Source organism: Hemitrygon akajei, chromosome 10 (assembly GCF_048418815.1).
Source record: "Hemitrygon akajei chromosome 10, sHemAka1.3, whole genome shotgun sequence".
Classification (NCBI taxonomy): Eukaryota; Metazoa; Chordata; class Chondrichthyes; order Myliobatiformes; family Dasyatidae; genus Hemitrygon; species Hemitrygon akajei.
This window is the reverse complement of record NC_133133.1, coordinates 155,235,826-155,263,699: the sequence shown is the minus strand read 5'-3', so window position 1 is coordinate 155,263,699 and position 27,874 is coordinate 155,235,826. Positions and strand designations below refer to the sequence as shown.

Genomic DNA, 27,874 nt, shown 5'->3' with positions numbered 1-27,874 from the left:
ACGCCAGGAAAGCAAATGAAAACAGTTTCCACAATCAATATGGTAGGGAGAATATTTTGCTATATTAAAATTATCTTGCACCTTTTAACGTTTAATATCTTTGGTTTCCAAGTTTATTTTCTCCCATTCATTTTTGTGTCATTTCCAAGTTTAATTCACCCTCTGCCTCATTATTTAAATTTCTCTTCAATTATCATCTTTATACTTTTTATTTCTCTCTTTCCTTGTTTCTTTCTTTACAGCTTCTCTGGCTCTTGCTCAACTTTCATGATTGACACCAGCCTTGTGCACTATATGATGTGCGAACCTGATGGCCTCTGTTCTCAGTGTTATAAAACGTGAAGTTGACACAGCTAGGAAAGTGTATTTGGTCTTGTTCCTGTTGTTGTGAATGGGTTTATTTATGGCAGTTTCACTACATAATGTATAAGAATGTTGTCTTGGAAACAAATACAAGTAATTGTTAATTGCTGGCATTTTTAATTAATTCATTTCTAAACACTGTCAAAATGAATGTTTTCTGTTGTCTACATATGATAAGAAGACATTATAACACATAGAATACTAAAATGCTAATCGTCCTAGGAATACTTACTCGTCTTTACTCGTGAAGCAGTGTAAATTTGAACAACCAGAGTAATTTATGGCTTTGTGTGGTTTATAAGGATATGCTCAAGTTAACCCAAAGTGACTCATCTTATTCAGCCTCCTGGGAATGGCATGACCTTTGTTCGGAAAAACTTCTTTCATTCCACTAACATCTATCACTATTGCAGGGTAGTGCCTGTAATGAGAGTGTTTGTCTTTTCATTAAGTGTGACACTTTTTCTTCAAATTTGGATTTTTTAATTCTTTTGACAGCCAGGTTTCATTTTGAAATGTCATTTTTTTGCACATAAATTGTGCAAAAATGCCCTTGCCTGATCATTCATCATTAATTCATATTTACTTCCATATATCAAACTCAAATAGTTCTTTGTCAAATCTGATATTGCTACATTTTACCAAGTGTCCACTTGTGCCAATTAACCCTGTTTTCATTTCAAATGGTGCATGTGAAATGTAAGCAGGAATGCATCCTGCTCACAATTTTTGTTGTGGAGATTGTTAACATGAACTTGTTGAATTTAATCATATAGATAGAGTTTAATAACCTGTCATGCTAATTGTGTATCCCTTTTAGTTTTTGTGTGCAGGGATACTATTGTGTTAGAATGTTAGTTTCAAATCTGGTTGGGGAGCCATAACATTTTACAGTTATTCTTATCATTAGTTAAGAAGGAACTGCTAGGATAGATCTTCTATTCCAAGCAGTTTCCACTAGTACGTATTTCAAAAAGAGCACACAGAAGAGAAGGTGGTTTTACAGCATTTATCCGTTGCTGTTAATTTTGGAAGAGTTGTTCTGATTAAGCAGATATAGTTAAAGTGGGCACTCAATGAATTTATTTTAAATAAAAAGGATTTAACTGAATTTGATGATACATTCCAAAAACTTATTCCTTTACATTATGTGCATGGTACAGATGACTATCTTGGAAGTTCATGTAACCTCAGTGAAATAAAGTTAATACTATATTGAGTAATTAAATCACAACAACTTAATTTCAAATTGCTGTAAACACCACAAGTTGATCTAAAAAGAAATTACTGATTCTGGGCTTGAGGCTTGAGAAAGCAAAGATGTAATTAAATATTGTGAAATTTATGTCTCTTAAAACACTAGTTCTTTTATTGATGAATTATGATACCTTACAAGGATAGGTTAAATTTCATTTGTTTTTGCTTCTTTACTGAATGTTGCTAATGTTTTGCCTTTACTTTCTTTAGTATAGCTACAATGTTTTTCAAGTATTACTACTAATTTAGCTTCATAATCTGCAGCCTTTTTGTCTGGGGAATTAAATTTGGTTAAAGAATTTCATATTTTGCTGTGATTATGGTGTTTTGGAAGATGGTAGGTAGTGTCCAGTTGGAAAGCAGTTTCCCATTGAAGTATTTCTACATAATCATTTCTCAGCTGTCAGCAGAAGAGCTGTCTTTCAGTTGTTACAGCATAATGACAATAGGCAATAACTTACTGCCATGTGTATACTACTCCTACTGTTCGCATGTGTACAGTCAATGATAACAATTACAGAAGCATCAGTGCTGTCCTGCTTTTTGCATTCTATAAGTATTTAAAACATTAAACAAAATGGTTTGGATGATAGTGAAGCCTTGTTGATAATCTCGGAACCACAATGGCTGTGGTTCATTAATGTAAAAAGACAACTAACATTGCTTTGCATCCTTTCCAGGAACTGTAATGATGTATAAAATGTTGATTTGTACTTTATGTAATTTCCCTGTCGAGATTTCCCTGCAGCACTAAGGGGCTACAAATTTAGGAGAAAAGCTGATCCAGTGCAATCTAATTAGAACTAACGGCAGAAAGGCAATGTCCTTATGCTGATTATAGACCTACTCAAACAATGTTCTTCCTTTTAATTATTTAGTTGTGGGAAAGAACAATACTGCAGCATATTATTGATACTTTTAGGTGTTAAGGGAATGAATAGACATAAGGAGTGTGCAGGAAAGTGATGCTGAGGTTGATCAGCCATGGTGTTGAATGGCAGAATAGGGATGAGGGGTTGCATGTCAAACTCCAGCTTCTTACCACTTAAGTCCTTATATATTTTTATCACCAGTTTATTTATGAGAAAACAAAGACACTTTTGTACATTGTAATGCATCATAATGTCTCTTGACAAAATGCACACAAGAAAAATGACATATGCTATGAAAAGCTATTTAAAATCTTCCCTATTTTGATCTTTTTTCATTATCAGTGGAAGTCACAAGTGGTTGGTGTATGCAGTGTTATTCACACTTAACATATCCCTCTGCTAAATGTGTTTGTAATCAGATTTTAAAACTGCCCGATTTTTTTGGTTTTAAAGATGATCAGTAACCAACTGACTATGAAGTCAAATAAAATGTTAAAAAGGTTTTTGTAATAAGCTAATCTTGCTTCAGTGCCCTGAAGGGTTTTGTTGATACCAAGAACAGGATCAGAGGCTTTAACCCTAGTCCATCATTTAAAAAATGTTGCCTGCCCATATTGATTTCTAGTAAAATCAGACAGTTGGGTATTCGTGCTACAGCTTTTTTTTACACTGTAATGTTTAGCTATATGAAAGCCCCAGTTATCTTTGGCACCATCCGTACATTGACTGTGTTTTCTTAATTTTAATTTCAGTGTTGCATTTTGTTATTTGAGTGAGAGAAATTGTTTTTTCATACCATTGCAAATAAAGTCTCAGAACTTTACACATTCCAAATTGTCATAACACTTTTGATTGGGAGGGGGATCCAGAAGAGCAGAGTTTAATGGACGTAGCACACATTCGCTGTACGCATGTTTTAGTATTGAGAATATGAGGAATAAGGTGCAAAACAGAATTCAGCATGAAGCATCAAAGTTACAAAAAAAATCAGCTTACCTTAGTATCCTCACACATCTATCTCAGTTTGCTTGTTTTCTTTTGCGCTTGTGATCGAGGGTTTGTTTTAAATACTATTGGTTTCCATAAACATGTATTCTGCTCTCCGATAAGCAGCAATATTTGAGCTGTATTCTAACAATAAGCATCTGTTAGCGTTGTTTGCAATCTGCTGTCTAACCGAGACTGACAATCCAGTGTATGAAAATACTGCTAAGCTCCTTTATATTTCCCCTCGATTCCAGAGTCCTTAGTGGTGCATGCTTCACACTATCAGTTGTCACATTGACATCGCACTGCCTGCTCAGCGGTCATTAATAACTGAACACCCTCCACTCCCCAGAGAGGAGCCAATGATTTCCTTGAGCCAAGGTGTATCCTTTGCAACTGCTCGAGTCTGGTTGGATGAAATAACTTGTCTATCACGTGGCAGAGCTGCTGAAGACCGGATAAAAGGAGCAAGTGTTTAGGTTTTCCTTTGTATCTTTGCTAGCTGCTCTGTTCACATTCAGGAATACAACAGCGACACGTCCTGATAACATCACTGCTGTCAGCGTTTAGCACAACACTTGGGCGCTTTTGATTTTAATCAATGAAAGTAACTCAGTTTTAACTCTGAAAATGCTATAAGGCTTTCCTTAAAACTATTTATTTTGATGTAATTCATCTCAGAGGACAGCACGCCGCACTATGTGATGAGACAGTGACTGAAGCGATTCTTCACCACCTTCAATCCACCATAGACAGGTGCTTAAACCCCGGCACATTGCACTTTCAGTCTGTGCTTAGCTTAAAGACAAAATTATATTCGTATTTCTTACGACATTAATTTGTTCATAGTTTAAGCACCTAGCATCTTCAAATGTTTACAGCTTGAGCCTCCTAACACCTTGTTGCGCCAGGATTGCGATTTTAACAGATATTTCGAGTTACAAAGTGATATACAAGAGCATTTGTTTAATATTTTTATTAATCCAAATTTATAAACTCTAGCTTGGAATTATACAGCTCAAGCACCTCTGCCGGTGATGAAAAATTAATTCTCAGCATGAAATTTTGGAATCACAATGCTGTAGAAGTGTGTGATATGAATTGAAATAAAGATCACACCTCGACATAAAAGACAGACCACTGTAAATGTTAGTGAGAGTGAAGTAGTCATATGGTGGTGTAAACCAGGTAGAATCAGCTGGAGTTTGAGCAATTGGAGCCCCTGATGTCTTTGTTACTCTTTCATCACACACTTTTCAATTTGAGAATTCCAGTTGTCTTTGTAGAGATGTGGGGGAAGGAGGGGAGCATTGAGCTGTTCATACAATTTATTAAATCAACAGGCAATGTTATTTAAATCTGCACTTTTACAAATTACAGTTTAATCTGATTGTGATAATATGGGTTTAACGGGGAAAATTTGCATAGAGTAAGATCCTTACCTCCAGCCTCCTCCTCCACACCTAGCCTTTGTTTCTGGTTCTGACAGAACTACCAGAGTGTATTGTGATTTGGTTGATACCTTCATCTTGTCATTCTTCAAATAAGTGTCACCACTGTTGCCAATTTATCAATATTAGGAACAAATTGTTATGGTTGGTCTCAAGAGATGATGTGTATCTGCCTCAATGGTCACTGTCAATTTTAAATCTTTAAAATATATATTAGATTCCCTTCTGTCTCTAAAATGTGAGAAGCAATGGTAGGATAAATTACTTCTTAATAAGGATTATTTATTTACAACACCCAGAGCAACTGTAATAGAGTATGACAAGAATTATTTAAATATTGTGAAAAAGCTAAAATTCCCATATTTAACTGTGACACACAGCAGAAACTAGGTTTGTAGTACCCACTTTTGGTCAGTTTGATTGGCTCCAAAATGATATTTTTTGAACATGTGCACTTTTGTAAAATAATTTGTGATGGACGCCATCTTGGTGTGGGCCTTAGCATGAGTGGAGGTACACAGAACAAACAGGTTATAAAGTAAGAAAAACAAATGCAAAGCTGAGGTGATGACAAAGCTGGCATTTTGGAGCTCAACACTCTAGTCATTGCCGTGTGTTAACATCACATGGCTTAACATGTGTTCAGCAGCAGGAAGGTACACCCCCACTGGCAATGCTTAAAGGAATGATCCATTATTATAGGCTAGTTGCTGATTGATTTTCTTCAGCTATTGTTACAATTCTACTAGAGTTTGATGCTTTATATAGTTGTTTCATTTGCAGAAATCTACAGGGAGTGGAATGGTAGCTGCATAGGGAAGTTATGCTGACATCTAATCTACTGCAAAAATCCGTTGCTCCCACACTAAGACAAAATAGTAGGCATTCCATATGTAGTGTAGTGTATTGTATCTGAGGGAATAAGAAGAGTCACAGATACACAGCACACAGAAATGTGGCCCTTTAGTCCACTGAGTTCATGCCAACCACTAAACACCAATTTACACTGATCTTGCACACATCCCCTTTTATTCTCTCATTCTCAATATCCACACCCCCAGCAATGATGATACTGCTCACCTACACATGAAGGGGAATTTTACAGTAACCTACCAATCCAGTTGTTTTAACAGAAACTCTGAGCTTGAAAAACTGGGAAAACAAGGAAGCTGAGCGAGTTTCTCTGAGATACCTGTGCTACCAAAAGTACATGCTTGACAACTCAACTGTGAGCACAACTCTTTAATGACATCAAGAAGAATGAAATGCATTTATGCAACACCTTTTAACATAAAGATCAGACATAGAGTTAATGAATCAAAAGCTTGGTCAGAGAGATGTTTTAACAGATGGAAGAGAGAAGCTCTGAGATTTGGGGAGGCAGTTACAGAGCCTGTGGCCTTCGCAGCTGAATGATGGAGCAATTAAATGCAGGGATGATCAAGAGAGCAAAATTGATTTAGTGTTGTCTCAAGGGATCGTGGACTGTGAAAAGTATAGAGACAAGATTTGGAAACAGAGATGCCAATTCTTAATCAGGAACTAATTTTAATTACTGAGCACATAGTAATCCTGAGTGAAATTTGGTGTGAGGTGGGAAATTGGCAGTTATGTTTCAGATGGGCTGAAGGAAAAACAAGGACAGCTAGAGAGACATGGATTGGCCATCTTAGCAAAGCCAATGGTTAAAAGTTCAAATTTCATATTGGAATTAATTATGATCCGAAGATTGCATCATGGTTAGCATAATACTTTACCTTGCCAGTTGTAAGTTCTGGATTCAATTCATGTTACTGTCTGTAAGGAGCTTCCATTTACTCCCTGTGACTGCATGTGTTTCCTCCAGTTGCTCGGGATTACTCCCACATTCCAAAGACGGATGAGTAAGTTGCAGGCATGCTAAGTTGGTGCCAGAATCGTGGTGACACTTGCAGACTGCCTTCAGCACACCCTTGGTCTGCGTTGGTTAACGATGCAAACAGCGTATGCTTCGATGTATGTACATATGACACATACATCTAATGAATCTAAAGTATATAGCTGACAGTGAGCGAATGAAAACTAATGACAATATCTTCCATTGAAATGAATGCTGACATTGTATTTCCTTTCCTTATCATCAACTCAACCTGCAAATTAACCTTTTGGGAATTCTGCACAAAGATTCCCAAGATCCTTTGCACCTCTGATTTCTAAATTTGCTCTCCTTTTAGAAAATAGTTTACATCTTTATTCCTTCTACCACAGTGCATGACCATTGATTTGATGAGGGGCTGCATTTGAACAGGAAACCATCAGAAGCTGTTGGTCATAACATGGAAAAATGAAAAGAATGTAACTAGAGAAGTGCAGTCTAAGCAACAAGAGGCACTGGACGGGAATGATGAGACAAACTATGCTGTCAATTGGAAAGAGGTTGCGAAGGATGAAACACAGAAACAAATATTTTCAGTGATATTTATCATATCGACATTGGTATATGAATTGAGACTTTAATGAATGTCTCACAGTAGGATTCCAGGAAATCGAAGCATGTATTTGAATAGGTATAGTGTATGAGGGACTTTGAAGTAAAAAGGGAGCTCGACAATGGAGCAATAGATTGCACACTCCCTGTCTTCCTTCAGCTTTTTTTTATGTTAGTGACCCTTCCTGCCCTTTATCTGAAATCGAAAATTTCAGCAATCTTTCTTCCACATGTTCAATTCTTCCTCTTCCTTCCTTCTTTTTTCTTCATTTCCACACCAGGATTCACTAGCAAAACACATTCACTATAATGCCCAAATCCACAGTTGTCTTGAAAATATTACCTCTAATAATAATTCCTCCAAGTTTTCCATTTTTTCATCCCTATTTTTCTCTTTCTAACATAACTGTTCTGAAGATACCATCTTCTATTGCAGTTTTCTTCTTCTAGTTGAGGATTCTCCTTCACCACACGTGATAAGTCTTCAACCTTGTCCTTTCCATTTCCCAGATTTGTTCTTTTATCCTCTATCTTTCCTTCCAGTGCCAAGGTGGGGTTCCTCTTGTCCTTACCTTCTACTTCAAAAGCCACCACATTCACTGTATTTTTCTCCACTCTCTTTGACACCTGCTGGGCTGTGCTAACACTGTACATCATCTCCCCTTGTTTTCTAGCATTTCAAAGGAACCATCATTGCTGGAATATGTTGATTCATCCATTTATTTCTACCAATACCTACTCTGCTTCCCACAAGATCATGCCCTACAGGTAATGCAACTCTCAGTTTCTAATAAAATCTCCTCCAGGTTTCTACTAACGAGTCCCTTTCTGGGTGAAGCAGCAATGTACTGAATTTGCTGCTAATGATGTGGTCTCCTCTAAAACAGGGAGACCAAGTGCATTTTGAGTTACGGAGCAGAATTATGCAGGTACAGCATTCTGTAGGTGACAAGTTGAATCAGTTTCATGTGGTAGCGTGTCACTTTGCTGACTGCATGTTTGATACAGAGGCCAACAAGGTTTCTGAAGTGACTTTTGTGGAAATGTGTTCCTGACCTGCTTAAGTCATCGGTCTGCACTCATGCTCAGTATCCTACATATTGTAAAAAAGCTTAATATATATTCAAAGAATAGTACATCATCTGGCAAGACCCATCACAACTCTCCATCTTGAACAATTGCAGAGAATTTCCAGCTTTTTTAAAATTTCAGTTTCAGCTTTCTTGGATCCACGATGTTTCGTTTAGTAATGTCAGACACTAATTCTGCTCCTCCTATTTAAACATAAATAGAAAATGTTTAAATCTTTACATCCTGTTAGAAATTTTTTTTGATTGTACCATGATCCCATTTTGTCATTTAATCTCCCTTTCCTTCCACCCTCTCACAGACATTCCCTTTGTCCTCTCCTGGCATTTCCCCTTTTCTCTGCTTCTTAAAACCTGTTTATCTCTTTTTTTTGTCTCCAGTTCTGGTGTAAGCTTATTTTTCTGATGCATTAAATCTATCTGTCCTTGCATGGATGTTGCCTGACCAAAGTATTTTTTAGAACTTTCTTTAATCCTTTTTGAGTGTCAGTTTGAATCCTGTTTATTGGGGATTTTTGACAGATGAGCCAGCTGAGTACTGTCTAATTAGTGATGCACTTCCTGGAATATGATATTTGAAGAGGCATTCACTGATTTAATCAGTCATATGTGTCATTGACCTTTTGGCCTTCTGGTCTTCAAGGCTTGAGTTTATTGTTGAGGTGAAAGTTCATCTGCTTCAGCAGTTTGTGAGCAATTGTCTTCATGGCTTCGGGTTACCCTGAAATTTCCAGCTATCTCTGCTTTGCACTTCCTTTACCAAAGTTGCCATTGCATTTTAAACAATATAGAACAGCACAGCACAGTACAGCCTTTCGACCCACGATGTTGTGCCTACCCTAAGATCAATCTAACTCTTCCCTACTTCATAGCCTTCCATTTTTCTATCATGAATGTGTATATCTACATTTCTTAAATGCCCCAAAATGTATCTGTGTCTACCACCACCCTTGGCAGGATGTTCCATGCACCCACCACCATCTGTGTAAAGAATTTACCTCTGAGATACCCCTCCCCATACTTTCCTCCAGTCACCTTCAAATGATGCCCCATTGTGTTAGCCATTTCCTCCCTGGGAAAAGTCACTGGCTTTCTGGTTTCTCATTTCTCACTGCTTCACTAGTGAGATTAACTTTTCGAAGGCCACGGTCATTGTTCTAAACACAAGGCACCATTGCCGTCTTTAGATAGGGTAGACTGCCCTTAACACAAGCTGGCACTCGCACTTGGTTACAAGCTAATATGTGATATTGACTTATTGTCTGCCTTGCAATCTATAGACATTGTCTAATCATACATCATGATCCTTTATTCAATGATTGTGGAATTCAATCTCATCGAAGTTGTCTTGATACTATAGATTGCCTTTCAGAATTTTGGTACTGAATGAGACATGTTTCCAGGTAAATTTCAAATGTAGACTGTGAATGAATGAGTCATTATAAAGAAACAAAGTTCCAAAGGCAGTAAAGAAGGATTTAAAAACAGCAGCTAAAACTTCATTTAACTAGTAACAGGGTAATTATTATACACGAGAGCTTTTTGTATTACTCAATTGGCTTCTTTATTAGAAGCATCAACCCATTCTCAAGGACATTAAAACGGGAATCCAACTTACATGGTCTGTGTTTTTATGCCAGCTACTTGACATTAGTTCTACTGTCTTTGATGTAAATCTGGCAACAGTCTGTTAGTCTAACAGCAATATGAGCTGATTCCTCTCTTATCATTAGTTCTCTTTTACTTTCCCCTATCGTCTATAAAATCATAGATTTGAGTATACCTTCACATTGGGTATGCTGATGCCACTTGGTGTGAGTGAAATCTGCTAATCCATATTCATGGTATGAACTCAGCCTTTCCCTAGGATGGTTGATTGGCATTGGTATAAAGTGTAAATGACTAGAGAAAGCAAGATGTGCTTGTATTTTTTAAGTTGAGATGAATGCAGAATGCATTCAGCATAACGTGTCAGATGCACATGAGCCAGTACTTTGCGTTAACTACACAGATTTTTCTGCAATAATAATAACAAGGTTATGATCGTCACTCATGGTTCTTTCAAGGCAAATCTGATAGTAACATTCAGCTTTTGCAATAAGCAAAAATCCAGATGATGCTGAGAGAAACCTCCTGCCTGTCCACAGGGTGTGCTGTTGCAGTCCTTGGCAAATGATTGCTCTGGAGATCATTAACAAGTCTCACGTACCTGTATAATTCTACAGTTGGAAATTCAGTAATGGTACTTCAAAGATTGGGTGAATTTTAATGGCATAATATAATGATAATAATTTAATTTATTTGGGTTTAATGAAATTTTTTAATACATAGAATTTAATTCCTCTTAGGAAACTGAAATGTACAGGTACATTAAAATATTGGTTTAGCTTCTGCTTGCCTCTTTTTTGTATTTCCCAGTTTTCATTTTGATTGAAACATTTAAATGTAATTTAAATTTCTAACTCTTTATTTCCTGCTTTGGGCTAGATGGCTCATCATAGGTCTATTTTGTTCAAGAGCTTCGCTGTTGCTTTCCTGCTGATAGATATTCTGCTTGCCATATAGGAAACAAACATACTAGGATTATTTTAAAATATCAAAACATTGAACTGTGATCAAGATCAGCAATTTACTCATCTTGTTTATAGTGCAGTATTGATAGTTCATCAGATAATATGATCTTATCCATCACTCATCTGAAGTGATCAGTACAGTTGATTCAGGTTAATTGGGACATAACAGGACCTGTATATTTTGGCCCAATTAAGTGGTGCCAAAGTTTATTAGCCAAAGTTTCATGAAAGTTGGTAACGGTAATAGGTATAAAAAAAGACAAACTACCATTCAACTAATTATGTATTTGTGTATTTAAATGAAATGCAGAATTAGGACGCTATCAATACCACTATGTAATATAAAACTGCATTTGTTTCTAATAGTTATCATAAAAGGAATTCATCCAGTGTACACTGTCATGTTCTTTTGATAGACTGTAAATGAATAAAATCAGTGCAGACACCTAGTGCAGATAATGGACTGTCTTAATACAATTTTTAACAATTGTATCCTCCAAATCTTCATTTTCATTGCAACATTTAAGATGATTGTTGATACCTTCAAATTCTTCACATTCTCACTCCTTGTCGTTTCTGGCATCTCCAAGCCTGAATAGAAACATAGAAACATAGAAAATAGGTGCAGGAGTAGGACATTCAGCCCTTCGAGCCTGCACCACCATTCAGTATGATCATGGCTGATCGTCCAACTCAAAGCCCTGTACCTGCTTTCTCTCCATACCCCCGATCCCTTTAGCCACAAGGGCCATATCTAACTTCCTCTTAAATATAGCCAATGAACCGGCCTGAACTGTTTCCTGTGGCAGAGAATTCCACAGATTCACCACTCTCTGTGCGAAGAAGTTTTTCCTCATCTCGGTCCTAAAAGGCTTCCCCTTTATCCTTAAACTGTGACCCCTCGTTCTGGACTTCCCCAACATTGGAAACAATCTTCCTCATCTAGCCTATCCAATCCCTTTAGAATTTTATACGTTTCAATAAGATCCCCCCTCAATCTTCTAAATTCCAGTGAGTATAAGCCTAGTTGATCCAGTCTTTCTTCATATGAAAGTCCTGCCATCCCGGGAATCAATCTGGTGAACCTTCTTTGTACTCCTTCTATGGCAAGAATGTCTTTCCTCAAATTAGAGGACCAAAACTGCACAAAATACTCCAGGTGCGGTCTCACCAAGGCCTTGTACAACTGCAGTAGAACCTCCCTGCTCCTGTACTCAGATCCTTTTGCTATGAATGCCAACATACCATTTGCCTTTTTCACCGCCTGCTGTATCCACATGCCCACCTTCAATGACTGGTGTGCAATGACACCCAGGTCTCGTTGCACCTCCCCTTTTCCTAATCGGCCACCGTTCAGATAATAATCTGTTTTCCTGTTCTTGCAACCAAAGTGGATAACCTCACATTTATCCACATTAAATTGCATCTGCCATGAATTTGCCCACTCACCTTACCTATCAAAGTCACCCTGCATACTCTTAGCATCCTCCTCACAGCTAACACCGCCGCCCAGCTTCGTGTCATCCGCAAACTTGGAGATGCTGCATTTAATTCCCTCATCTAAATCATTAATATATATTGTAAACAACTGGGGTCCCAGCACTGAGCCTTGCGGTACCCCACTAGTCACTGCCTGCCATTCTGAAAGGTCCTGTTTACTCCCACTCTTTGCTTCTTGTCTGCCAACCAATTCTCTATCCACATCAATACCATACCCCCAATACCGTGTGCAATACCCAATACACTAATCTCCTGTGTGGGACCTTGTCAAAAGCCTTTTGAAAATCTAAATATACCACATCCACTGGCTCTCCCCATCCACTCTACTAGTTACATCTTCAAAAAATTCTATAAGGTTCGTCAGACATGATTTTCCTTTCACAAACCCATGCTGATTTTGTCCGATGATTTCACCTCTTTCCAAATGTGCTGTTATCACATCTTTGATAACCGACTCTAGCATTTTCCCCATCACCGATGTCAGACTAGCCGGTCTATAATTCCCTGGTTTCTCTCTCCCTCCTTTTTTAAAAAGTGGGGTTACATTAGCCACCCTCCAATCCTCAGGAACTAATCCAGAATCTAAGGAGTTTTGAAAAATTATCACTAATGCATCCACTATTTCCTGGGCTACTTCCTTAAGCACTCTGGGATGCAGACCATCTGGCCCTGGGGATTTATCTGCCTTTAATCCCTTCAATTTACCTAACACCACTTCCCTACTAACATGTATTTCCCTCAGATCCTCCATCTCACTAGACCCTCGGTCCCTTACTATTTCCGGAAGATTATATATGTCCTCCTTAGTGAAGACAGAACCAAAGTAGTTATTCAATTGGTCTGCCATGTCTTTGTTCCCTATGATCAATTCACCTGTTTCTGACTGTAAAGGACCTACATTTGTCTTGACCAATCTTTTTCTTTTCACGTATCTATAAAAGCTTTTACAGTCAGTTTTTATGTTCCCTGCCAGCTTTCTCTCATAATCTTTTTCCCCTTTCCTAATTAAGCCCTTTGACCTCCTCTGCTGGTCTCTGAATTTCTCCCAGTCTTCAGGTGTGCCACAAAACTGCAGTGAGCAAAATATTTCTGAATTGTCTTACTGCTTATTTCTCACCAACTATCAGTGACAAAATTAACTGCTTTTTTGACACAAGCATATACAATTGAGCTCTTTGAAAACGGTTTGTTCTAAGCACGGTATTCTGTCTAATGTCCACTTAAGTCCACGTGTCTGGTGCTAGTTAGAAACTGTTCAGCCCCAATTAAGTGCCATAGTCTCCTAAATAAACAAAGGGGATCTCAGCTACTTTCTTGATTAATTTTTGTTCTTTAACGGTTGTTCCAAATATGCAGCGGCCCAATTAACCAATGGCCCAATTAATTAGAATCCACTGTATTTGGTTCCTTGCAGTTATGGATACCAAAATGGCTCCCTAATGTTCTTTCTTACTTGCCTAGCTTGTACATTTCCTGAAACCCACCAATGAGATTAACTGCATGGCAATAAAAGCTGGACTATAAATGCTGGCCTTGTCAGTGATGCCTGTGGAACTAATTTTCTGACAAATCTGAAGCTGAGTTGGTTGTCATATGCACAAGCATACTTCAGCAACATCACCAGCATACAGCATAAGCAGTATTCACAAGCAGGACCTAAATTAAGTTATACACAATGTTTTATGTCTATTGACTTATCCTTTTAATAAATGTCAGCTTACGTATTATTAATAATGAAGGTTCTGTTCAGGGGCTCAGAATAGTGACATCACTGGAGGATTTGATTGATAGCTAAAGGTTTACAAAAAAAAGGTGATGAGTAAACCAAATCTTAACCAATTTCTGCAGCAAGATCCAGATACAGTTTATTGTCATTTAGAAAACACAAATGCAATGCAGTTAAAAAATTAGACAACGTTCCTCCAGAATGTTATCACAAAAACGCATGACAAAACAGACTACACCAGAAAATCCACGTAACATTTGACAATCCCCAATCCAAAGTCCGGAGAGGCTGCTGCGTATTAATATTGTGCTACCACCTTAGCGCGTTCCCCGGAAAGGAGCTCCATTTCCACCAGACAAACAAGACCAAAAACTAAAGCTACAAGACCTGCACAAAACCACATAGTTACCACATATAGTTACGACAGTGCAAGCAATAGCACAATTGATAAAAAACAGACCATGGGCACAGTAAAAATAGTCCAAAGATGTTAAAAGACTATAACTTCGAAAGAAACCACCACACAGTTTCTAGAAGTCCTCAGGGTCCCAATAGACTTGTCATCTCATGCCGGCAGCAGAAGGGAATACCCCCGCTATGGACTTCCATACTTCCATATGGACGCAGCATACAATAAAAGCGCCGCCGGACCCAGCCTCGCAGACACAGCACACAGTGAAAGCGACCTGATCGCAGCAGACTCTGAATCCGTCGAACCTCTGAGCCTCCGACCATCCCCTCCGGCACAGCTTCTCCGAGCACCATCCGCTGCCAACGGCCATCGGCAACGTGACCCTGAGGACTGGGGGCCTGTTCTTCCCAGCAGAGACCCGGACCTCACAGCAGCAGCAGCAACGAAGAAGGCCTTCCTGGAGATTTTCAGATGTTCCTCCGTGCTCCCACGTCTGTTTTTCATCCGATTATGATTGCGCACGGCACCCCGCTTCACAAATAACAGATAATCAGCTCTGGAGTGGCTGCTGCAAGCTGCGTCACGCTGCCATCTTGGATGATCAATACAGTTAGTTACAGTTAGTACAGATAGTACAGTTTTCATTAATTCTTGATAAAATATGTTAAGTATAAAGATACTCACTTTTATTTTTACTTGCTCCACTAACTTCTGACATAACCTGATGTCGTAATTTGTTTGATTATCTTGCGTCATTCTTTGAGATGTTAAAGCACTATATAAATATAAAAGCTACTAAAGGGATATACGGTAAAAGCTTTTAACAATGATACCACAGATCACCATTGAATGATAAAACAGGTCAAGTGGCTGAATGACCTACTCTTGTTTGATGTAGTAGAATTTTGTCATCTTTTAAGAAAATAATAAATTATGTTTTCTTGTGGTATTATATGTCCTGTCTGCGGCATTGTGTTTTTCCATCTTGATTCATTTCCTCTCAAGGCAGTGGAACATCTGATATGGTGTTACAATAAAAATAACAAGTGCATCGTTACTGAAAATACTTCAAGGGAATATTTGCAGAGTTCTCAATCAAGTCCACTCCCTTGAATGGATATGAAAGGCGATGCCACATTCCTGTCACATGAGAGAGTTTTCTCATCATGAGAGGTAGATGTCTCCAGTACACATACTCCTGTACTGGAACTCATATAAAGGATTTTGAACACAATGATGTTGTATTCTAGGGTGTAGGTAGTGATGGCAGGACTAAAATATATCATGCCTGAAAAGCTGTTGAAAAAGCATCCTTGTGTATTGGAGTCTTTCTGATGAAGCTACTTGGGCAGTGCTGCTGGGAGGAGACTTCCAGGAAGTAGAGTCAATAACGCTGAAGGGCAGCTGATATATTTCCATGTCTATATGGTAGGAGATGTGAAGGAGAATGAAAGTAATAATGTACACCTGCTGCCCTTGTCTTGGAAGAAGTCACAGGTCTGTGAGATTCTGCCAAATGAGGGTTGCTCTAGACCTTCTGCAAGCAGTATATATCTTCACAAGGACTCTTATGAAGCACAATATGTTATACTTCTTTAAGGTAATCAATTTAATATGGGAAATGCTCCAATATTTCACCACCCCATCATTTTCTGCCTCCACTCTCTCTGCCAGCTGCAAAAATCAGTTTAACAATGACTTGTTTAGTTCAATCTGACTCATCTGAGACAGAATTGATCTCTTGCAGCATAATGTGTGTTGACAACTGTGGGCTAGAATCAGTATGTGATTGTCATGGTATATTTGCAAAATTTTAATCAAGGTTCCACATTAATAAACACATCCCTTTCCTTGGTGGTCAAGATGAACCTGATCTATGAAAGACAATATAAGGAAAGGCAGCCGGTCAATGATGGTTTTGAGGAGGTAGATTTTTAACAAGCTCCCAGTAGCTGAGTAATAATTGCATGCCTACTAGCATATTTCTTCATCTATGAACATGCTTCAGTGCCTTTCCATGAAGTGGTTATACTCTTACTTATGTTTCCTCCCAAAACATATTACCTTGCATTCTTGTTCATCGACTGTTTACTCGTGGCTGATGCTACTGTGATAGTAATTGTTTAATTTACCCTACAATTTTTGTAACAAAGCTGCCATGTTGGCAAATATTTTATGTCTGTAATAATGATATTTAGAGCTGATAAAATTACAATGTGAACTTGATTAGAATTTCTACAGTTTGATGTGGAATTTCAGAAGTTATGGTAAGCGATATCCTGCTCTTTCACGTGTTGTTCTTTTGTATCCTCCAGCATAACTCTTCAGAACGCAGTTAATTGATGAAAACTTCTACTTACCATTCTTGCAGTAAGTTGTTAAACTTTGTTGCAAGATATGTAACTACACCTCCAAACACAGAAAGAAAATTAACAAATTAAACACTTTAATTATTTTTTAAAAAGAAAAGCAAACAGAAAATACTTCTTACTATCTGTTTAATTGTCTCAAAGACATGTTATTTCACATGTCATCGAACAATCCACTAGTGGCTTGATCCATTAACTCCCACCTTACATCAGCACGTTCTGTGTTTGTTTATTGTACCTCCAGTTGTTCATCTTTAAGTTTTCAGTTTTGAGGAAGACTTTGACTTTAAGTGTGTCTATTTTTCTTTTCTCTTTATGTGCGCATACTGTTTCTGTTGTATATTTCCCAAATGCTCTGTTTCAGAATCTGAGATGATCTTTCTTGTCTTAGCTATTTAGTGAATTAAAGTGCATAGCCATTGGGAAAAACTGGAATTATCTTTTAATTACTGTCATATTTTGTTGAGTAATATGACTAGTTATGTATGTTAACTAAAATTCAATTGCATGAACTATTTTCATTAATTATAGCAGTTTTGATCTGCTTATGATTGCAAATAGTGGGCCAAATGAAAATACAGTATTTGGTTGTTGCATGATATCTGATGCATACAAACAAAATCAATCTTCACTCTCAGGAGATGTATAGGACAACAATTTGTATCAGTTTTAAAATCTGAAGTGGTGTTTATTTTGTTGTATTGGGAAGTGAGAGATTTTGAATATATAGCATCAATATACATTATGCATATGTTGTGTAGTGTATGTTCAGGGATACAGTCTCATACTGCTATGACTTAGTTTCCTTTCTTCAGGGTTTAGGTTGTCTTGAAATGTATTGCTTTGGAACTGAGAGGGCCCAAAGTTGATTCATTGGTTTCCTTTGCATGCAGTTAATATTTAGATGGTCCTTGCACCTCAAAGGATTTTGATGGAGGTAATCAACAACTCCACCCTTAAGTCATATACTTCTCTCTGATGCATGAGTCCCTGGAGCCAAATACATGAGCAATATATGCCATAGCCTGAAAATATAGCTCCCTTGCTTGAGAGGACGTTACAAACTTAAAAAGATATAAATTAACACAGGCCATCTGGTGCATGCTAAACCTCAAGCACTGATCTTTGTGATTCCATTACTTACACTGTGTATGGGTATAAGGTTTTTCCTGTAGCAGTCCATCTCAGTGCAACCAAATGACCAAAGTCTAATCAATATCACAGAATTTACCCATCAAAAAGAAGCTTCATTTTCTTCTAAACAGTATTACATCACTGCCATGTCGAGCAAGAAGAAAGATTGCAATAGCTGATTAAGATAATGAAATATTATTAATATGGAAAATTACAGAAGCTAACTTTGGTTGGAGCTTTTTTTCTGAATTAACTGTTTCATGCTATTGTCATTTTTCTCATCACTGAGATTGAAAAGAAAGTTCTGGGGATAGAATAAATTTCTGTAAGTCCTGATTTAGATGAATATACCTGTACCAGTGTGGCCAGAGCTAACTAACATTTCTAAAACTGTTGAATTACTGTGATTGTTGAATGGCTAACTAGCCAAAGAATGGGCCAAAACAAACTCATTTTATACTGGTATTTCAGAACCGATCTTGCTTATGTGAATAGAAATTTGTTTCCTGGGTCAGGGTCCTCATGTTTTGTAAAACACACACAGGCCAAATCACTCTGGCATCTGTGCTAATGCAATAGGAGGTAGATACACACTGCCAGCCAAATGCTTTCATGCCTAACCTTCTGCTCAACTGCTGAACTCAGTACAGAATCCATTAGTAAACCTAAGACCTTGCTGGATAGCTACGGTGGTGTAGTCTCCAATTCAATTCAACATACAGGGCTGCAAAAGTGTTAGTCTCTGTGTTGGGATCATATAGAATGGAGGCAAACTGACCTTAATATTCCACATATTGATTAAACATTCACCCAATCTATATAACTAAAGTTGCTCAGTTTTTGAGGATCTACATGTTGAAAGCAATTTTAATTTTGCTTGAAAGCATTTGCTTCATCATCACAATGAGACAGTTCCACAGAGTGAATCCGAGGAACTGCAGATGCTCTAATCTGGAGCAACACACAATCTGCTGCAGGAACTCAGTGGGTCATGCTGCATCAGTGGGAAGAAAAGGATTGTCGACATTCTGGGTCAAAATCCTGCATCAGGACTGAGAGCGGAGATGGCCAGCATAGAGAGGAGAAAGGGAGTGATATGAAAGGATACCAAGGCAATTAGTGAGTGAAGGAGAGAGGGAGTGTAAGATGAGGCAGGCAGTGCTAGGTAGGGGAGATGAGTGAAGGTGGAGTTTGAAGACTGTAGCAGGTGAATGATAGAGGCAAATGAAGTAAAATAAAAAAGCAACAGATGGAGTAAAGTGGGGGGAGGGGAGTATGAGGATGGGAAACAGCTGCTAGAGGGAGATAAGCAGGTGCACAATACACCATCAGAGCTGGATTCAGATGATTCCATAGAGTAATCTAATCAGCATGGTAATCTAATATTTAGAAAAGTTATGGTAAGATATTTTGGCATAATGTGCTGTGGCCTGTTTTTTTCCTACACAATTTGCATTTACTTCTCTGAACTGTCATTTAAAATTTTAATCAGAATCAGAACCAGGTTTATTATCACTGACATATGTCATGAAATGTGTTGTTCAGTGGCAGCAGTACAGTTCAAGAAATAAAAATAACTTTAAATAGTACAGAAGTGGATGAATGGATTAATGGGCCATTCAGAAATCTGATAGAAGAGGGGAGGAAAGTGTTCCTACAACATTGAGTGTACATTTTTAGGCTCCTGTATCTCCTCCCCAATGGTTATAATGAGGAAACGGCAAAGCTCTTGTGCCTTGTCTGCTCGTCCTTCTCCACTATTCACCCTCCAGGCACTTAATCCCTGCAACTATACTGGGTATTACACCTTTCCCTGCATCTCCCCCCTTGCCACTATTCAGGGCTCTGAACTGCCCTCCCAGCTGAGGCAGTGCTTCACATGCAAATCCATTGTTGCTGTTTATTGTATGTAGTGCTTTTGCTTTGGTCTCCTCTACATCAGTGAGACGATGCAAACTGGGAAATCTCTTCATTGAGCACCTTCACTCCATCTGCCACCACAGCCAGCATCTCCCAGTGGCCAACTATTTTCATTTCACTTCCTATTCCCACATTGACGTATCTGTCCATGGCCTCCTCCCCTGCCACATTGAAGCCAGACACAGATTAGGAGATCAACACCCCACATCCCATTTTGGTAGTCTCTAACCTGATGGCACGAACATCGATTTCTTTAATTTTCAGTAACCACTCTCCTTTGTTCCCACCCCCAACTTTTTCAATTATCTCTGTGGTCTGTTAATTCTTCTTTATCCCCTCCCCCATCCTCTTGGCCTACTTGTCACTTTCACCACCCTCCCTCTGGTTCCCCATCTCCCTCTCTTTATTCCATGGTCTACTGTTGTCTACTATCAGATTCTTTCTTCAGCTCTTTGCCATCCTTACCTAGCACCTCCTAGCTTCTCACATTGTTTGCTTTTCCCCCCTACCCCATAATGCTGGCTCCCCCTCACCTGCATTCACCTATCATTTGCCAGCTCATGTTCCTCCCTGTTTTGGCTCCATTCCTCTTTCTTTCTAGTCTTGATGAAGGGCCTCAGCCAGAAACGTTGACTGTCTATTTTGCTCCATAGATGCTGCCTGATCCACTGGGTTCCTACTGTATTTTGTATATGTTGCTTCAGATTTCTAACTTCTACAGTCTCCCTTGTGTCTCCATGTCCTGGGTGGTGAGGGTCCTTAATGATGGATGCCACCTTCTTCAGGCACCACTTCGTGAAGATGTCCTTTCATGATGGGAAGGGTTTTGCCCAGATCTAGTTAAATGGATAAAAAATTATTTCTAGCAGAATGTAATGTGTGCATTTATTTGAAAGGTTTTACTGACAGTAAAGAAAAGATTCTTGAGTCTTTTCAACATTGTTGGAACTTCTGAATTTTGCTGCTATTATTGCATTTTCTTAGCAAAATTTGATTCTTTCGTAGAAAACAGTACTTACTCATATTATTAATGCCACCTTGAATTCTAGCTTTATATTGGTGCATCTGAGTGTTTGTACATTTTTTAATTCATTTGCCATTAACCCCATTGAATAATGGAGGACCCAGGAACGGCACTTCTCTGGACTTGCTAATTCCTTTTTCAAATTGTTACTTCAGACTGTAACCTTTGAACAAGTAGTATGATTCAAAGTCTCCTGGAATAATGTGTTTGCTGAATAGGAAGATGGAAAGTGACATTAAATTGGTGACCTGCCAAAAAAGCTGTAAAGAGCATCAGTGTGCAACAGGTTAATGAATATAGCCTCACAAATAGAGAATCATGTGAGCATTATCTCACAAAAGCTATTCTATCCTTGAATTGCTTTTAACAATGAACCATCTTGGAAGCATATTTTATTTTGCCTTAATATTGAATTGCTGCAGAACAGAAAGAAGAATGCATTGACAAATAGAATGTGCCCGTATGTCTAACAATGTACTTCCTGAAGCCCCTGTTGTTAGTTTTCTTTTCACTTTTGTCTGCTACTTCTGGAATGCTTGGTAAGTTGAAAGAAGCTTTGCGAATACATTTTTCTCTTAAGTAAGCCATTATGATTTTGTAAATGTCTTAAAAAGTACCCTTAAGACCATTCTGATATAATGCTTTATATGTGTGCACTTTGTAGCTCAGTTGGTGCTGTCTTGCAGCTCTAGATATTAAGCCAAGATCCTGAGCTTAGGTGCTTTATGTGTAAAGATTGCACATGTTCCCAGTAACTTGGTTTCCTGCAGGTGCTTTGGTTTCCTTCTTCAGCATATAAGGTAGGCTAATTAGCTATAGTAACTATACTTCAGTGAATGTTGGTGACAGACACTATCAATGGGGAGTTTATAGAAATATAAAAGAGAGAATAAGTTGTAGGCACCAGGTTAAATTCAAATATGTCGGACCAATATTTTCGATGTAATCAAGAAATTGGTACTTTTTTACATTCTACTTGGTTTTGTTTTAAAATTCAACCATTTTGGGTAAATTTAAGACTTTTATTGGAACAAATTACTGGAGTACAACTCCCACATAGTCCACTATTATTTTTATTAGGAGACATTGAAGGGACAATACCAAAACTTAAATTGAGTAAGTATCAGAAAAAATTTATAAAAATTGCACTGGCAGTAGCCAAAAAAGTTATCGCAGTTACTTGGAAATCTGATTTATATTTAACTATGGATCGTTGGAATAATGAAATACATAGTTGTATTCCACTTGAAAAAATTACGTACAATCTAAGAAATGAATATGATATATTTTTGAAAATTTGGTTCCCATACTTACAAAAGATAGGATTAAACACATAGATCCTTTGAAGATAAAATTATAAAGTAATGGGGGAAAGTAAAAATAAATATTAAAATTATTTTGAACTCCATGGAGCATGTGGGGATCCTCCGATATCCAGGCAATCTTTCTCTTCTTTCCTTTTTTTTTCTTTCTTTAGATAAGGGTTAGGGGGGGGAAGGGTTAAGGGGAGGGGGAGGGTTAATATTATTTTTCTTACTATTTTATATCACATTTATTCTTTGTAATTTCTAAAATTTAATAAATAAATAATAAAAAAATTAAGTTGTAGGCACCAGGGAAATGAGATTCACTGGGAGCTGGCATGTGGCTGATGGGATGAATAACCACTTTGTACTTTGTTATGTTAAAGATAAAAACAAGTACGGGAAATGGACGACTAAAAGAGGAAAGTGACAAAGAACAAGGTGGTTGTGAACCTATATGAAACACTAGTTAGGCTACAATTAGTATACTATGCTCAGTTTTGGTTCCTGCACTTTGGAAAGGATTTGAAGGCCAGAGAGAATGGTTTCAGGAATGAGAAATTTTAATCACAAGAAAAGGTAATGAGACTAAGGTTTTTATCCTTACAATTGGGTAAATTGAGAGGAGATTTGATGTAGGTGCACCAAATTATAATCCTTTATCAGAGAAGAGATCTGAATAAGTTATTTGGCTGCTTCGAAAGCCTCAAGAGCAAGTGATGGTTGAATCTAGAGGAAATTGATGGAGTAGGTTTGGGGAATATCACTGGGGGAGTAGGATTGCACTGTGGATCAGCATAAACTTGATGGGTCAAATGTTCTGTGCTTTAAGTAGATATGGCTACAGGACCACAGAATTCTGATTTAAAGTGATTAATGGAAATCCAGACAAGCAGAGGAATAAATTGTTTAACTCAATGAGCAGTAATAATTTGGAATGCAATGCCTGAAAGTGTGGCAGATGCTGGTTTAATTTTGCTGGATAAATATTTTAAAGGAAAATGCAATACTTTGGGGGAAAACTTGTGAAGAGGATTGACTAGATAGTTTTCTCAAAAGCCTGCACACATTCTCAATTTCTGAATGGTCTATTAAACAATGTTACTAAGTTGTTAAACCAGTTGAAAACAATAGGCTTCTGTGCATATTGTCAGATTATGTGTTCCTATATTGCATATATCTGGGTCAGTTCAAGCACATTGAATATACAAAATACAATGGAAAGAAAGTTTAATCAATCTTGCACTTCAACTGTACTGCCAACTTCATTCAGTTTCTCTGCCAAATATGGACTGAAACGGTGTAATCCCTATAACAAAATTAATAATTGTTAGGCATTTGTTATTGAAAATGTAAATTTTTCCTCTTTAAATCTATTATATGACAACTAATATTGGATGACTATAAATTTCTCCAATTAAGAATTGAAATGACCGAAACTTTACTTCAGTCAATAACCAGCCACCGCATTTTCTCTGTCTCTGCCACATCTGCTCTCAGGAATGAGGTTTTACATTCCAGAATGAAGGAGCTGTCCTTCTTCTTCAAAGAAAGGGGCTTCCCTTCCTCCACCATCAATGCTGTCCTCAACCACATCTCTTCCATTTCGCACACATCTACCCTCACCCCATCCACCTGCCAGCCCACCAGGGATAAGGTTCCTTTTGACCTCACCTACCACCCCACCATCCTCTGCGTTCAGCACATAATTCTTTGTAACCTCCACCATCTCCAATGGGATCCCACTACCAAGCACATCTTTCCCACTCTCCCAATTTCTGCTTTCCACAGCGATTACTCCCTGGGTGACTCCCTTGTCCATTTGTCCACTGACCTCCCTCCTGGTACTTACCTGTGCAAGCAGAATAAGTGCTACACCTGCCCTTACACCTCCTCCCTCACTGCTATTCAGGGCCCCAAACAGTCCTACCAGGTGAGGTGACACTGCACCTGTGAGACAGTTGGGACCATCCACTGTACCTGGTGCTCTCAGTGTATATAGGTGAGACCCAATGTAGATTGGAAGTCTGCTTTGCCAAGCACCTACACTCCGTCTACCAGAAAAAGTGGGATCTCCCACTGGCCACCCATTTTACTTCCATTTCCCATTTCCATTCTGACATGTCAATTCTTGGCCTTCTCTACATAGAAACATAGAAAACCTACAGCACAATACAGGCCCTTCGGCCCATAATACTGTGCCAAATGTACTTAGGTTAGAAATTACTAAGGTTACCCAGAGCCCTCTATTTCTCTAAGCTCCATGTCCCTAACCAGGAGCCTCTTAAAAGACCCTAACGTATCCATCTCCACCACATTCGCCAGCAGCCCATTCCAAGCACTCACCACTCTCTGTGTAAAAGGCTTACCCCGATTTATACCTACTTCCAAGCACCTTAAAACTGTGCCCTCTCATGTTAGCTATTTCGGCCCTGGGAAAAAGCCTCTGACTAGCCACATGATCAATGCCTCTCATCATCTTATACACCCCTATCAGGTCACCTCTCATCCTCTGTCGTTCCAAGGAGAAAAGGCCAAGTTCACTCAACCTATTCTCATAAGGCATGCTCCCAAATCTAGACAACATCCTTGTAAATCTCCTCTGCACCCTTTATATAGTTTCCACATCCTTCCTGTAGTGAGGTGACCAGAACTGAGCATAGTACTCCAAGTGGTGTCTGACCGGGGTTCTATATAGCTGTAACATTACCTCTCTGATCTTGAACTCAATCCCACAGTTGGTGAACGCCAATGCACCGTATTGCTTTCTTAACCACAGAGTCAACCTGCACAGCGGGTTTGAGTGTCCTATGGATACAGACCCCAATATCCCTCTGTCTCTCCACACTGCCAAGAATCTTACAATTAATACTATATTCTGCCATCATATTTGACCTACCAAAATGAACCACCTTGCATTAACTGGGTTGCACTCCATCTGCCACTTCTCAGCCCAGTTTTGCATCCTATCAATGTCCCGCTGTAACCTCTGACAGCCTTCCACACTATCCACAACACCTCCAACCTTTGTGTCATCAGCAAATTTACTAAACCATCACTCCACTTCCTCATCCAGGTCATTTATAAAAATCATGAAGAGAAGAGGTCCCAGAACAGATCCCTGAGGGACACCACTGGTCACCACCCTCCATGCAGAATATGACCCATCTACAACCCTTGCCTTCTGTGGGCAAGCCAATTCTGGATCCACAAAGCAAGGTCTCCTTGGATCCCATATCTCCTTACTTTCTCAATAAGCCTTGCATGGGGTATCTTATCAAATGCCTTGCTGAAATCCATATAAACTACATCCACTGCTCTACCTTCATCAATGTGTTTAGTCACATCCTCAAAACATCCATTCAGGCTAGTAAGGCACAACCTGCCTTTGACAAAGCCATGCTGACTATTCCTAATTATATTTTGCCTTTTCAAATGTTCATAAATCCTGCTTCTCAGGATCTTCTGCATGAATTTACCAACCACTGAAGTAAGACGCTCTGGTCTATAATTTCCTGGGCTATCTTTACTCCCTTTCTTGGGAGCAACATCTGTAACCCTCCAATCCTGTGGACCTCTCTCATCCCCATTGATGATGCAAAGATCATTGCCAGAGGCTCAGCAATCTCCTCCCTTGCCTCCCACAATAGCCTAGGGTACATCTCATCTGGTCCCAGAGACTTATCCAATTTAATGCTTTCCAAAAGCTCCAGCACATCCTCTTTCTTAATGTCTATATGCTCAAGCTTTTCAGTCCGCTGTAAGTTATCCCTACAATCGCCAAGGTCCTTTTCTGTAGTGATGACTGAAGCAAAGTATTCATTAAGTACTTCCGCTATCTCCTCCAGTTCCATACACACTTTCCCACTGTCACATTTGATTGGTCCTATTCTCTCATGTCTTATCCTCTTGCTCTTCACATATTTGTAGAATGCCTTGAGGTTATTTTTAATCCTGGTCTCCAGGCCTTCTCGTGGCCCCTTCTGGCCCTCCTAATTTCATTCTTAAGCTCCTTCCTGCTAGCCTTATAATTTTCCAGACCTCGATCATTACCTAGTTTTTTGAACCTTTTGTAAGCTTTTCTTTTCTTCTTGATCAGATTTTCAACAGCCTTTGTACACCATGGTTCTTTTACCCTACCATCCTTTCCCTGTCTCATTGAAACGTACCTATACAGAACATCACATAAATATCCCCTGAACATTTGCCACATTTCTGCCGTACATTTCCCTGAGAACATCTGTTCCCAATTTATGCTTCCAAGTTCCTGCCTGATAGCTTCATATTTCCCCTTACTCCAATTAAACACTTTCCTAACTTATCTGTTCCTATCCCTCTCCAATGCTATGGTAAAGGATATGGAATTGTGATCACTATCTCCAAAATCCTCTCCCACTGAGAGACCTGACACCTGTCCAGGTTCATTTCCCAGTACCAGATCAAGTAGCCTCTCCGGACTCTGGATTGGGGATTGCCAAACGTTATGTGGATTTTCTGGTGTGGTCTGTTTTGTCATATGCTTTTGTGATATCATTCTGGAGGAACATTGTCTCATTTTTTAACTGCATTGCATTTGTGGTTTCTAAATGACAATAAACTGAATCTGAATCTGAAGCACAGCCTCTCCTCTTGCAGGCTTATTTAAATATTGTGTCAGGAAACCTTTCTGAGCACACCTAACAAACTTCAACCCATCTAAACCCCTTGCTCTAGGGAGATGCCATTCAGTATTTGGGAAATTAAACTCTCCTGCCATGACAATCCTGTTATTAATACACCTTTCCAGAATCTGTCTCCCTCGATGTTCCTCGATGTCCCTGTTACTATTGGGTGGTCTGTAAAAAAAAAAACACCCAGTAGAGTTAGTGACCCATTGCTGTTCCTGACTTCCACCACCCAGAGACTCAGTAGACAATCCCTCCATGACTTCCTCCTTTTCTGCTGCCGTGACACTATATCTGATCAGCAGCGCCATGCTCCCACCTCTTTTGCCTCGCTCCCTGTCCTTTCTGAAACATCTAAAGCCTGGCACTCTCAGTAGCCATTCCTGCCCCTGAGCCATCCAAGTCTCTGTAATGGCCACAACATCATAGCTCCAAGTACTGATCCATGCTTTAAGTTCACCCGTTTTATTCATGATACTCCTTGCATTAAAATAGACACATCTCAAGCCATCAGTCTGAGCACATCCCTTCTCTATCACCTGCCTATCCTCCCTCTCACATTGTCTACAAGCTTTCTCAATTTGTGAGCCAACCATTCTTTCCAACGTCACTTCAGTTCATTTCCACCATCCCCCCTCCCCCCCAGTGAATCTAGTTTAAACTCTCCCCAATAACATTAGCAAAGCTCCCTGCCAAGATATTGGTCTCCCGCAGATTCAAGTGCAACCCATTTTTTTTGTATAGGTCACTCCTGCCCTAATGA

At 38.9% G+C, this 27,874-nt stretch overlaps 2 protein-coding genes across 7 annotated transcripts in view; one reads left to right on the top strand and one right to left on the bottom strand.

Annotated features, from left to right (window-relative positions):
• The window catches only part of LOC140734853 (leucine-rich repeat neuronal protein 3-like), a 107,452-nt gene extending 103,598 nt beyond the window's left edge, over window positions 1-3,854 (bottom strand). For all 3 annotated transcript variants that reach the window (XR_012100631.1, XR_012100632.1, XM_073059444.1), the window contains exon 1: window positions 3,489-3,854. The gene's annotated coding sequence lies outside the window, so the exon portion shown is untranslated. The remainder of the gene's footprint in view (window positions 1-3,488) is intronic.
• The window catches only part of immp2l (inner mitochondrial membrane peptidase subunit 2), a 505,123-nt gene that overhangs the window by 259,766 nt on the left and 217,483 nt on the right, over window positions 1-27,874 (top strand). The gene's annotated exons all lie outside the window — the stretch shown is intronic.